Below are 13,017 nucleotides of genomic sequence, written 5' to 3' on the forward strand. Positions count from 1 at the left end.
CTTCCTTCACAGCACCGTATTTGAATGGCCACTAACCAAAGCCAGGGAAGGTGAGGCTGGAACACAACCTTGTCTCCTGCAGGCTGAGCCCCAAGAAGGCTGCTGGTCACGCCCCGACTGCACGAGTCACTTACACATAATCAGCTGTGGCTAATTCAGAGCCAGAACCACCCCCGTGGCCCCTAACAGCTTCTGCACTTGGGATTCAGTTGGCTCCACAGGTTTGACATGTCATGACAGAGACATTTCTTCTTCACACAGCTCATTTTGTCCTGAGCTAATGAGAGATTAACTAACCCATAGCAGCAAATCAGCTGCTGCTGGTCTAGGGAGGGCATCTCAGGTTCTCTCCTTAACGAGCTTCACATTTGGCTTTTCTTAGCTGAAGGAGAGTTCATCAGCACAAACATCCTGCCAGTGACACAGTCCTTATCTGACAGATGGAGCCCAAGGAGAACTGTTTGCAATGACCTAATGTTGTTTGCTGCTTACCTGGCACAACACCAGTGAGCTGCTTCTCCCATGCCCCGAGAAGTCACTAAACAGATGCTCATGGCTCCCAAACAAAAAAGTCTTCACTCTTCTTGAGCAAAGTCAGGGCTTACAGCATATCAAAAGCACTTTGGAGCCACTTTTTCTCTTCTGCTGCATGCTGGGCGTTTGTGGGGACCCTGTCTCTGCATGGGGTTGTCCCCTCTGTGCTCCTCTCAGAGCCTAAGGGAAGGCTAGGACTCTGGCATTTAGTGTGTCTTGGCGGGAGTGTTGGGAGATGATTAACCCTTTTGTCACCACCAGACCACAATGGGAACATCTTCCTCTTTTTCTCAGTCATTAAGTTTTTTGCATACTGGAATTATATGCGTTAAACAAGGAAGTTTTCCAGTAGGTGCACATCCTTGAGTCTTTCAGTAGAAAGCAATTTGAGTGTCCATAATCACAGAGTATCTGACAAACCACAAAAGAAGCCTTCTTAATTTTAACTTCTTTTGGCCTAAGATGGGTAGGACCTGAAGTTGGGGTTTGAGACAAGCTCAGAATTACTTTGCTATTACCATAACATCCCATTCTAGGGGAGCTTTGCCACTTGGTGTTGCTGCATCTGCTTCACTCTGCTTCAGGTTTCCGTCTCAAAATTCTTCTTATTCAGTCCTCTTTTCTTTTGCAACTTTATAGGCTGTGGTAGGTGGAGATAAGGAGGCCAAGTCCTGAAATGATCTGTCTGCTCTATTTTGCAACCTCAGTGACAGCAAATATTAATGTACCTGTGTTCACTGCCCAACTCGTCTGACCACTCTGCACGGACATTTTGGTGACAAGCAAAAGCCTTCCACACACTGCCTGATTCTCCAAACACCACAGAAATACGGTTAATGCTATTGTGAGCCCCCTGAAATGCTTTCCTTTTCCACACCTCCTGCTTTTATTTTGTGCATCATAGTCCAACATTTCTCTTGTGCCAGGCTCTTCCTGAACTGTGCCTGTGTTACACAACTGTGCCCTTCAGACTGAGGCAAGGATTAAAGGTGTCCAAATTATTAGGAAATCAGAGCAGTGAAAGGTCAGAGATCTTTCTATTTTCTCTCAGCTTGGTAGCTGGTTGCTGAAAAATCACAAACGCTCTTTGAAAATGAGGGGCAGCGAGGCGCAGCTTTCCGAGCACTCCTTGGCATTCATGTATGTGAGTGAACTATTTACAGGTATGGCAAAGCATTACTAATCTCTGAGCTATTTAGAAAGGAAGTACCTCTAGGATCTCCTCATTTGTCTCCCCTGCTTCTCCAACACCATTGAGTCATGCTGAATCTCCTCCCCTCCCAAAAAACTGCTTTGCAGAGCTCCCTGAAGAAAGAAAAATGTCCCTGGACAGTGAAACAAACAATCCCAAAGTGGGTTGATCATGACCTAGTAACTGGGTAAAAAATCCTGGAGACCCTGGAAAGGAGAGGTCAGTCGAGGGGCTGCCTGAGGACTCAGCTGCTCTCGAGCCCTGGGGAGGAACTCTCTTATCAGGGCTTGGAGCCCAGCTGGAGACAATCTGGACCTGACCCTTCTCAAAGTTCATGTCTGTTTGGATGGAGGGCTCTGATTCAGACAAATCTCTGCTTTCAGACAGCCTCTTGGAAGACGGGGCTGCCAGTTGGCTTTGCAAGGCTTTGCTGGATGTCCACTTATGTCTGAAATGTCCCTGTTTCCTTCCCCTCCTCTCCAGCATGCCTGTTTGCATCTGGCTTCCCTTTCAAACTTAGCCCCAGATGTACTGCATTGCAGCTTGGTTCCCTGGATGCTGTTGCAAATGGCAAGAAATTCTGAACAGAATTCCCGAAGGAAGCCATGCTGAAGAAAGAGCTGAGAAAAAGGGAAACCTTGCCACTGCTATTTAATTTTTTCTGAGCCCATACTTCTTGTGTTGCTAGAGTTTCAGAGAAAAAGGAAGTGTGTACAAAGGCTGCCTTGAGCAACAGGGGGATGCTGGCTCAGGCAGTGAAGAGTGAAAAGAAGAAGTAGGCACTGTGGGAGAACTGGTAAAGATGAGGTGGGTAAAAGAGGTGCTTCAGCACCTGGTCTGTGAGCAGTGGGGACTGGACAGCCATTGAAACAGACAGGCTAGGCAGTGCTTGAAGAACAGACACGGAATAAAAGACCTTTGTGAAGAAAAGAAAAAACAGGAGTTTTTTTCACAGTAGGATAATTCTGAAGTGCAAACACAAGGGACAGTGTCCCTGCTTCCAAACATGACCCGACAAATAGCAAAGGAAGAAAGCCAGAGTTCCTGAGTTCTAGTTTTAGTGTGGCACTAACTTCTCCACCAGAGCACCTACTAATTGCAGGTGCTACAGGCAGCTTTCAACAGCGAATGTAAAAACATGGAGTGGGGTCCTCAGAACCAGGAATAAGCAAGTCAGCTTTGACTCAAGGGGATCTAAGAGCATTCAGTGCCTCATATCTCTGGCCAGCTTCTGACCATCTGAAAAATGGAGCATGTCTCACCTGCCACAGACAGTGCTGCGAGGTTAATAATGGCATTTCATGTCTGAAGCCCTGTGACAGAAAGCTGCCACGTAACACCACGCTTTATTCTACCCTACAGCCAAAGTCTCCTCCGCCCAAATAAATATGCATTTGTGTTGCCTGCCTCCCATTTTTAATCTACTAGCAATTCTTACCAGAAAAATAAAAATCTCTGGCCGTATGAATGTGCCAAGAGCTTGGATAATCAGCAGGATTCTAGTCTGTCACTACAGATTTTGGCAGCCTTGTGTCAAGAAAATGAGGCAACCCCATTCCTGGGAACCAGTGCAATGGAAAGAGCTTCCAGCTGATTTGGATTGTTTATTCTAGGTGAAAGTTTGCAACATTCCCATTTGGTTTCACCACTGTGAGCTTTGCCAGGACTTTTTCCCAGGCAAATGAATGTTTTCTTGTTTCTCTGCTTGATCTCCTATTTACAGGCTTAGTTGCTCCATTGCTTTTGTTACTCTGGCAGGTGTTTACTTGGTCAAAAATGGGTTTCATCTTGCGAGACATGCAACTCTTTCGTCTCCTGCTGACTTCAGTTAGACTGAAGGCGAGCATGAGCAAGGGATCTGTAGTCTTGAAGAAGGATAAATTATGCCGAAGAAAAGCCAGAACCTGGGCAGGAATGCATTAAGCATTATTATTACATTTCTATGCAAGTATTTAACCTATTAGTGCTTTCACGGAACAAGGAAATGCGTGGAAAATACTCCTTGCATGGCTCTACAGTGCAGATTAGCCTGGCATGGGTTGTTAGGCGGTACCTGCAGCCTTGCAGAGCTTTGGCCTAAAGAAAGAAGGTCAGACCAGCCTTGTTAAGAGAATTTGAGCCAGCTGTATCCAGGGATTTCTCCCTCAGCTTGAGCCAGGCCTGCATAGGGGCTGAAGTGTACTTCCAGGAACATATTGGTCTGTTTTCAGCTTAAAACAACTGTTTCCTCATTCTCTTTGTTCCTCTCTGTCATTTCTTCTTTCTGCAGCAATATAACCAAGTTCCACTTTGAAATGAATCACTGTTCTAATGCTCATTAAATTAAGGAACTGACCATTCTGGTAAGACTCATGCTGACTAATTGCAGGTGTTGGTTAAATTTCCCCAATAAAACTTCTACAAAATCAAGGCATTCCTAGCTGCCATTCAAATTCTGGGTATCTGAGGAATTTAGAAGATCCAGTTGGGTGATTTTCTAAAGGGAAATCTCTCATAAAAATGTCCCAATCCATTGCAGCCTGTCTGAGAATTTGACCTTTTATTTCCAAATTCACCAGGGTCATTGGCTGGCCAGATCAATGCCAGATCTTCTGACCAGTTCACAGGCTGAGCCATGGTTTACAATATCTGTGTCTCTTAGAAGGAAGCATTGCTGGCATTGCAATGAACAATTAATTCACGTGGTCAGATCAAGCTCTGGGCCCTCTATTAAAGAGCCATGGTTAGGATGTAGATGCTGGAGTTGGGGCACTTCAATCAGACCACATGTAATCCCCAATAATCCAGGTGTCATTGAAAACTCAAATATCATCTGATCCCTGTGACTTTAATCATGACCCAGAAAGTTCTCCACTTTCCTTTTCCCTGTTGTGCTAACAGGGAAAATAATGGACTCAGAAATATCCCTTCTCCAGGACTACACACAGGTTGGGTGGGGGGGGGGGGGGGCATTGACAAAAGGTGGTCTTGTGGTAAATCACAGTGTCAGCCTCCAGAAATAGTTTACGTGAAGCCCTAGTCTGATGAATTTCCTGTGGCAGCTGGGTGACAATTGTGTTCCCCACCTGTGTGATGGGAGTGGTAATTTCTTCATACAATGCTATTGCTTGGCCTGCATTGGAGAGAGGAGTTTGAGGAAACTCTGACACTTCCTGAAAGTTTTCACAAAGTGTGTCACGGGAAGGCTTCAGTCTCCAGGTCCTGCCGTTTAATAATAAACCTGCTGTTTATTTTGTGGAGCTCATTTCCTAGACAGAGTAGCAAGAAGATGTCATGAATACCTGTGAGCTGCACTCACCTTTCCTGTGGTACCTTGTGTCCCAGGTCCCTGGCAAAGGCAGCCCAGCACCATTGGCCCCACTGAGTCTGGGGAAACTGCAGCACTGCTCGTGCTGCAACAAGGCAGAGGCACATCCAGGCACTCCTGGCTTTCTAACACCTGTGCCTCAACCACAAGGCCAAATTAGTACTGAAGGGACCTGTATTTTACTGTCCCCTTCTTCTGCATTAATTAAAACACATCGCAGCACACTTAAGCAATTTAAATGTTTTGGAACAAGCCTCAGGACAGCCAAGGGCGTTCAAAGTGAAGGGAAGACTGGCAGCTTGCCCTCAGCTCGCTGGCTTGCCTGTCTATCACAGGTGCACATCGCTCATGACCAAGCTGCGAGATCTCTGCAGACCCAATGACAGCAGTACAGTTTAGGGAGAGACCTAAAGCTAGAAATCCCTGGTCTCCCTGAGGCTCCATCACATGATCTGGCTGACAGCATCTCTGCTGATCTTTTTTCAATTTACACACTTTTCTTTACACCTCTCCTCTATGAAAAGCTGGTGGGAACTGCTACTGCAAGAGATAACACCAGCACCATGTTGTCTGATGGAAAGCCCTACTAGACCTGAGTTTAGGGTATATACCTTGGTCTTGGGGACTTTTGGGGAGATATTCAAGGCAAGAAAGAGGAAATTCATAGCCCCTGAAACAAAATCCAAGGCTGGTAAAGACTGTGTTTTGCCCTAGAGGTGAAGTTCAGGATATATGTGAACCTTTCTCCAAAGGTCTGTTTGCCTTTCTGTCACCTATCGGTCAACAGCGGGAGGAGGCACCTCAGGTGACCTCCAGAGCAGCTTGTGCACTGTGGACTCCAGGCAGCAGACAGCCGACTACAGTCTAGAATGGAAATGAAGGACTAATTTGCCCAGGGACATTCCCTTTTGTATTTTAAAGTAATGCAAAGTGTCTTTTCACTTTCAGCTCTGGATTTGAGGCCTAAGACGAAGAGTCACTGCCATTAGATCCACATCATCACAATTGTAACATCAAAACAAGCGCTGTATTAAAAATAAACACAAGAGGCATTCACTGACTTGATTAAAATGTATACATATGGGTGAGGTCATTTTAATAAATGCCTTATGCACAGACATCTGCATTTCTTACCATGGCCCTAGGCTTGGAGAAGGAACACTGTACATCCACAACTACCTGCTCTTGTGCAGTTGCATCAGCCCAAGCTCTCTGGCTGCTCAGAACATCTACCACAAGTGTCCTTATCACATCCCTTTGCATTGACCTCCCCTTAACACTCAAAAAGGCCACAAAGAACACAGCCACGGTTTACCACATTAGCTGCACATCTCTGATCTCCATCAGGCCACCATGTCAAGGTCCTCCTTCTCCTCTGTGAATCTTTTGAAGACACATTCTGATGCTGTTTGGAAATAACTCACTGAAAATAGTTCAATTGTCCTGTCTGTGTGCCTAGAAAAGGCTCCACTAGTTAAGGGAAAGTCAACTGGACTTTCCAGAAGGACACAAAAAACTGCAAAGCCAATAATGTCCATATCCACACCGATGAAAATCTTCTGTATGTCACTGGAAAAAAAAAAAAATCCAGGACTGAAAGCCCTGGCCTTGTGTGCCTTCCCTGGTCACCCTGCGTCAAAGCTCCTGCACCTCCCACTATGATCTGCCAAGCTTTACAGCTGGGGTGAAACAGCACCTTCTGCAGCAAGCCCCTAGAGCTGGCAGCAAAGCTGGCACCACAATGGCTTTCCTACATTCTGGGTACCTCCCCAGGAGTGCCAGCTACCCCAGGCTGCAGCTTCCAGTGCATCCAGGCTGTGCTCCAGAGATAGCCCTACTCTGGGAATGGAGGTAGGAGGGATGTTGCCGACTGACTTCAGTCTCTTGGTCATACTGCCATAGATATTCCAGCTGCAGAGTCCCTGTCTGGCTCTGGGGCAACCCTGGGTTATCCCAGCTGTCCCTGTGAGGTTACCAGGGCTTCCCAGTACTGCAGAAAGGGATGCAGCTGAGGGGGGTTTGTCCTCTGACTGAGGTGCCTGCTGCAAACTCAAAAAATTATTTTTGTGCTATTCATTCTCACTGACAGTTCGTATACTGCTGCCCAGAGGAAGCTTCATCCTGCTCCCCCTTCCCTTCAGGCAGAAATAACCACTGCCTGCCACCAAAGAAAATCTCACCTTCCTGGAGAGGGAGGAGGGAAGGTTGTGTTTAATATAGTTTGGAGTCCAGTGGAGCTGTTTACTCACTTTATTTTCTTCCTGATGCCTTAGAGCTGGTTGGAAATGTCTGTGCTTGTGATACTCCTGAATACATTCAGCAACGCCCAGGAAAACAAAGCTGCCAATGGCTTTTGCAAAACGCTGAACCACTGGAGCCACGAGCATGGTGTGAGGGGACAAGAGGACCTGTGCATCACCTTCTTGCAGAAGGTGTCACAGAAGCCCCAGACTGCAGCACAGTGATTACATGCCTGCCCTGAGTGCTGAGGGAACATTTCTGATCGTGATTTGTGCTGCAACAATGATGATGCTCCAGGGCAAGAGGAGCACAGCTGGGGACCCAGGGCAGCCTCCACTGGTGACGTGCTACACAGGGACACCAAATGTGTGCACAGGCAGAAAGCTGCTCAGGGGCACCCATGGCACATGAAGGGGCCATGTGACAAAGCCAGGGGTGCAGCGTGGGTGCTGGAGAGTGGGGCACCCCAGCTCTGCCAGCAGCACCACTCTTCCCACCCAGCTGTGGGATGTGGGTGACAACCAACAGTCTGGGCCAGATCCTGGCCTGATTTCCTTCCTCTGATTCCCACAGTGTTTGCACCAATAGATCTTGTCCTAAAGAGTTTATCCAAAGCCTATTTGCATGTTGGTCCTCCAGACTCAAGCTCACCTTCTCTGCAGGATACACCTTCTTGGAGGCTTTTTATTGGTCTCTGGTATGGGATGAGCCATAAATTAGCCTGGGAACAGCTTGCTTTGCTGTTCCTGTGTATTTTCAACCTCAGTTCCATTTTAATATATGATAATGTAGACAGTACTGTCCCCAGCCAGGATCCAGAAGGAGTGAGATGATTAAAAATAATTCATCTTACACTGAATTAAACAACTGAGAGCCTCAGGAATGGTCCCATTTGAGTTTGGTACAAATCACGGGTGACAATCTGGGTCAGTTTTTATTGGATCTGCACCTTTTTGCCAGCCCTAAATCTGCCAGCCATCACATAGGTTTAATAAGAAGGGACAACAAAGAGGCAAAAAAGGTCAATCTCTATTCGAGAAGGAGGTGGAAGGAGCAGGGTAGACAGGGCAGGGGAAGGTGGCGTGTCCTGGCAAACATGCAGGAGGTGATGTTTCCCCAGGAGAGGGACACACAGCAAATGCCCTGGGTTCTTTGGAAAGCAAACATGCTGCACCTGGAGCCCATTCTGCTGTTTGCTGAGACTCAGCAGCCTGGACCATTTGTGGTTTCCTCTCTGAGTCTTGCCTCTGCCCACAGTGACATACAGAAAGTGAGGGAATGCAGATGAGATGTGCCTGGCACTTTCTGACCAGTTGAGGCACTGGGGACACAGGGCTGCTTTGCCCACCTTCCGCTGGGAAAGTGGCAGCAGGTTCCCCTTCCAGCCGCCTCTGCTGAGCCACAAAACCCTCTGTGCATGCCATCCCCTGTGTCAGGAGGTCTGTGTGCTGCATTCCCCTACCTTGGATTGAACCACCCCACTTCCCCCTCCCGGAAATAACACGAGCAAAAGTGAGAATGACTCATCTGTGCATATGAAGACATGTATATGCACACACACAAACATATCTTACATGTTGAGAGCCTGGGGCAAAAATTTCACCCAGCTCTTGAGCTCCTTGGTTCACATGGTTCTGTGAGGTTTAGTGAAAAAGAATCCTGAAAACAACCAACCAGTAAAATAAAACATCAGAAGAGTTCCAAAATAGTAAAGAATTAGGAAAATTAAAAATCAAATCCTGTTACGATGTGTCTAGCTTGAAAGGAGGCCTTCCTCCTAGTGTCTGTGCATGCATTTTGTCCCCCATGATCTCAAACCAGCATGACTGTTTAGTGAGTGGTGGGCTGGCGTGCTCTGCTTCAAATCCTACTGTGCCATATAAATCCCAACCACTGCTATTTGCCTGGGAACTGGATAGATGGTTTCTTTCCCTGTCTTTGTAAACAGCTCATTTGACTGTCCTGGCCAGTGGTGCTGATAATGGACACTACACACACATGCCTGTGCCTCAGTTTGAGGCTGAGTGAAAACAATCAGGTGACATTTGCCCAGATCATTCTTGAATTCAGCTTTAAACTCTTTCTCTTCCTTAAAGGTCCCTGGAATGGTGCAACATCCCAATGAGGGCTTGTGAAGCTTTGTAGCTGTGTCTCGTGTTTCCTTGTCCCATTTTCCGCTGGGTTGCATGGAATTCAGTGTTGAATGACTGTACCAAGGACATGGAGGCCTAGAATCACAGAACCAATTAGGCTGGCAAAGGCATGCATTTAAGATCATCAAACCCAACCATAAACCCAGCACTGCCAAGCCCACTGCTAAACCATGCTCCTAAGTGCCAAAACTCCATACCTTTTAAGTACCTTTTCAGTTCCCTGTGCCAACCCTGGCCAAACACATCTGAAGGTACACATCCCAATCACAGCTGAGGCCATGTGCAGTTCCCACTTGCAAGCAGTGGAAGGCAACAGAGGTGGACCCTTGGCCACCAAAGAACAACAGTCAACATCAGCGCTCTGTGGTGGGGAGTTCAGCTCTGCTGCCAGCTCTCCTCTCTGCCTTGGCACGTGGCATTGTTACTGATCCAGACCTCCCGCAGCCAGCAGAGCCAAATGTGGCAATATGATGGGTCTTGAAAAGAGGGAAACCTTTTAATTATCCTGCCAGAAAAGGTGAGCTAGTAAATGGGTCCTGCTGCCCAGGGGTTTTGCAGCAGGGAAGAGAAATCAGTCATCCACCACAGTGCTGTTGTGATGGGCTATGACAAACATCCTGAGGCAGCTGTGTCTGGTCACAGAGTCATCAGATGGCATAGCCTAGGAAGAGCAGCTGCTCCCTTTTGTTGGGTCAGAGACCCTTCTCCACAGCAGCCCCCTCAGTGACCATTCGTGCCCTGGCAGTGTGACACGATGCATTTCATCAGCTATTGGGAGGATGTCAAGCTCAGTGACACCCATTCCAGCCAAGCTACATTGTTTAATAAAGAGCACATAATCACAGACATCAGCTGCAGAGGATTAAGGCTGCTTTCCCCCTCCAGTGTATTTTACCTATATCTCTTTTGCTACATTTTCTCTGCATCCTCAGCCTTTCCTCCTCAGGACTGCTCTTGCTGGTTCTCTCACGGAGAGTGGAGTGAGTGTGTGAATGGTACAACTGCAGAGGAAGGAAGTGGTGTTGCTGATTCAATAGAGTGTGCTTTTCCTTCTGAGTCAGTACAGAACAACTGTCTCACTGGGCTCAGAACATATAAGAACAAGAAGTCTGCCTCTGGTGTGTGTGGGCTTGTGTTTTAATCTCTCTGACCGAGAACATGGAAAGGTTGCACAGAAGGGATTTTAATTATCTTGAAAGTTACTAAAGTCCAATTAAAAGTGTAGAGTCATCACAGCAGGCTACCCATCCACTGTATCACTCTGTGGGCCCATTGATGTGATATATCCAAAAATCACAGGGCATGTGCCTGCTTCTAGAAAACAGAATGTGTCAAGAAACAATGTTGTTAAAGGCTGCGATATTTTTGGATCACACAAGATCCTGCCTAGAACTGCAGCTGGACCCCATGAAGATTTGACCAAGAGACAGCAGAGGATGGGGAGAAAATGTGAAGGACAAGGATATAAAGTTATAAAGCTAAATTTCCAGAATTTTCTGCAGTAAGTAGATCAGAGGTAGGAAGCCTGCGAGAAAATCTAAGGTTTGCTGGACCACTCAAGACAAATACTGAAGAAATGGAAATTACACAGCAACTAAATTATGAGTCCAATTCAAACTTCATCCCTCAGGCTATCAGTGTGATATCTGGTTCTAACAAGGAGAGATGATTTGCTAGTACAGTGAAAACTAAAAGAAGAGAAGTTGGAAACAACTCCAGCTTGGGAGGGAAAAGTCACAGCAGTCATATTACCCATGCAGAGGATCCAGTGGCAGCTTCTGAGTGAAGGAGCCAAGACACTTTAAAGAATTGCAGGGGTGCATTCAAATCAGTTCCTGTGTCATGGGTTGGAAAATAGCAAATATCTTGATTAATATTTTTGTTTACAGTATTATATAAAACACGAAACAGCCTCCAATTTCAAAGTTTCATGCACATTTCTCACAGGCCCAGACTGGAGGAAATGCGGGTAGTGTCTTCTTTCATGATACTTTCTATTAAGCTCATTTCACCTCAAAGGTTTGGGTGAGTCTGAGCCCTAAACCAAAAGCAAAACTCAAGCAGGCATAAAGGTAAGGCAATGGAACGTGATCGTCTAAGCCACTGTGAACTGAAACTGCCATGTTATGTACAGTGCAGGTGTCAGAAACACATTGAGCTCACATTGCAGCATCCTGGAGCAGCAAAGGACTCTGGCTTCCAGCTATGAAGGTCTCGTGAGCAGAATAGACTTCTCCAGAAACTGGTGAAAGATGCCCATGCACCACAGGTGATGGTCAGGGAACCTGATCCCAGCTGCTGGGTTACACAGTGCCCTGTATGTGCAACTGTGAGGGGAGGTTAATTCTCTCCTGTGCTCTCCCAGCAGCCTGCTCTTCATGTTATTGCAGTGTTTTTCAATTGGGCAACAAAAAGTCTGCTATGTATGGCTTTGTTTCTGTTATTCCTGGGCAGTGGGCAAGACACAACAGGGATTTTCTTGGGACAGACTTCAGCTCAGTGCCCAGTTCTTGATTTCAGGGTAGGGATCATGGCCTGAAGGATTCCACTGCCATGGATTGACTGCCTGGTAGAGCTCTGTCTCTTTTGAGTACATCTCAAACTTTTATTGTAGAGAGCACTTTTGTGCTAGGGAAAAGAAATTACCAATCTGAGCTTCATGCTGCTTTAAAATAGTCTAGGCCAAGGTTGTCTCAAAAAAAAGAATGTCTCAAGGATACAGCTGCAGACTTCAAACCTGATTCAATAGCTTGCTGTCTTTCTGTAAAGTGCCTTTGGTGCTCTGCAGGAACAATGTGGTGCCTGAAATTAAGTACAACTCTTTGGCAAATATAAATTAGGCTTCAGCTGAAATACACTGCTCCCAAGGCTTTCTTAAAATGAAGCAAGATGGTCCTAGACTTGAAACACATTATATTTATACTCTTACCTTCCCATTCCTTACTCCCCACCGAACTCTCCTCACTTGTTCTGCTCTTAAATCACATTTTGAAACACCAGCCTATGTGTGTGCACAGACACATGAACACAGAGGCAGAGCCCTCAGGAAGGCTGTTCTATTGCAGCACTTCGTATGGTTTCATGATATGAATGTGCTGCTCTGTGTGTTGCTGCCCACAGGCTGCGGCAGGAGCCCTGCAGGTCTGGGATGCAGCCTGGCCAAAAGTCATACTGAGATAGGTGAAACTGCAAAAAGAGAAAGCTGACCACAGCTGCTCCTCTGTGCTGCTGACAGCCACCATCTGGGCAGGCTCTGTGCCCCAGCGCTGCAACTGCCCGAAACCTTGTCTTCACAGGGAGGCCAGTGGTCCCCCAGGTGAGGTGTATTTCAACTCAAAATCTGATGGCAATCCTGTCACTGGTTAAAAAAGCCAGTGTACTGAAAGCAGCATAAACATCCCCCAGACAACAGGCATTTTCTGGATGCTGGTTGGGTAAATCCTTGGGTGCAAGTGGATGATCAGCCCCACTGGGTACGAAGCTCTCCTCATTTAGAGAGTGGCAAGGATGAAACACAGAGGCTGTGTGAGGCTTTGCTGTGGAGAAGGAAGGAAGGAAGGAAGGAAGGAAGGAAGGAAGGAAGGAAGGAA

At 46.8% G+C, this 13,017-nt stretch overlaps 1 long non-coding RNA gene across 2 annotated transcripts; it reads left to right on the plus strand.

Annotated features, from left to right (window-relative positions):
* Window positions 1-1,540: 1,540 nt before the first annotated feature.
* LOC121671064 lies at window positions 1,541-6,093 on the plus strand. Of its 2 annotated transcripts, none has more exons than XR_006018370.1 (3): window positions 1,541-1,697; window positions 2,415-4,068; window positions 5,982-6,093. It is a non-coding gene; the product is annotated as an uncharacterized LOC121671064 (long non-coding RNA). The 2 variants fall into 2 exon arrangements; XR_006018371.1 differs by having other exon boundaries at window positions 1,546-1,697; window positions 2,415-2,533.
* Window positions 6,094-13,017: the final 6,924 nt, after the last annotated feature.

The sequence above is a fragment of the Corvus kubaryi genome, unplaced genomic scaffold, assembly GCF_017639235.1.
Source record: "Corvus kubaryi isolate FWS band 111438036 unplaced genomic scaffold, C.kubaryi_AGA036_p1.0 37397, whole genome shotgun sequence".
Taxonomy (NCBI): domain Eukaryota; kingdom Metazoa; phylum Chordata; class Aves; order Passeriformes; family Corvidae; genus Corvus; species Corvus kubaryi.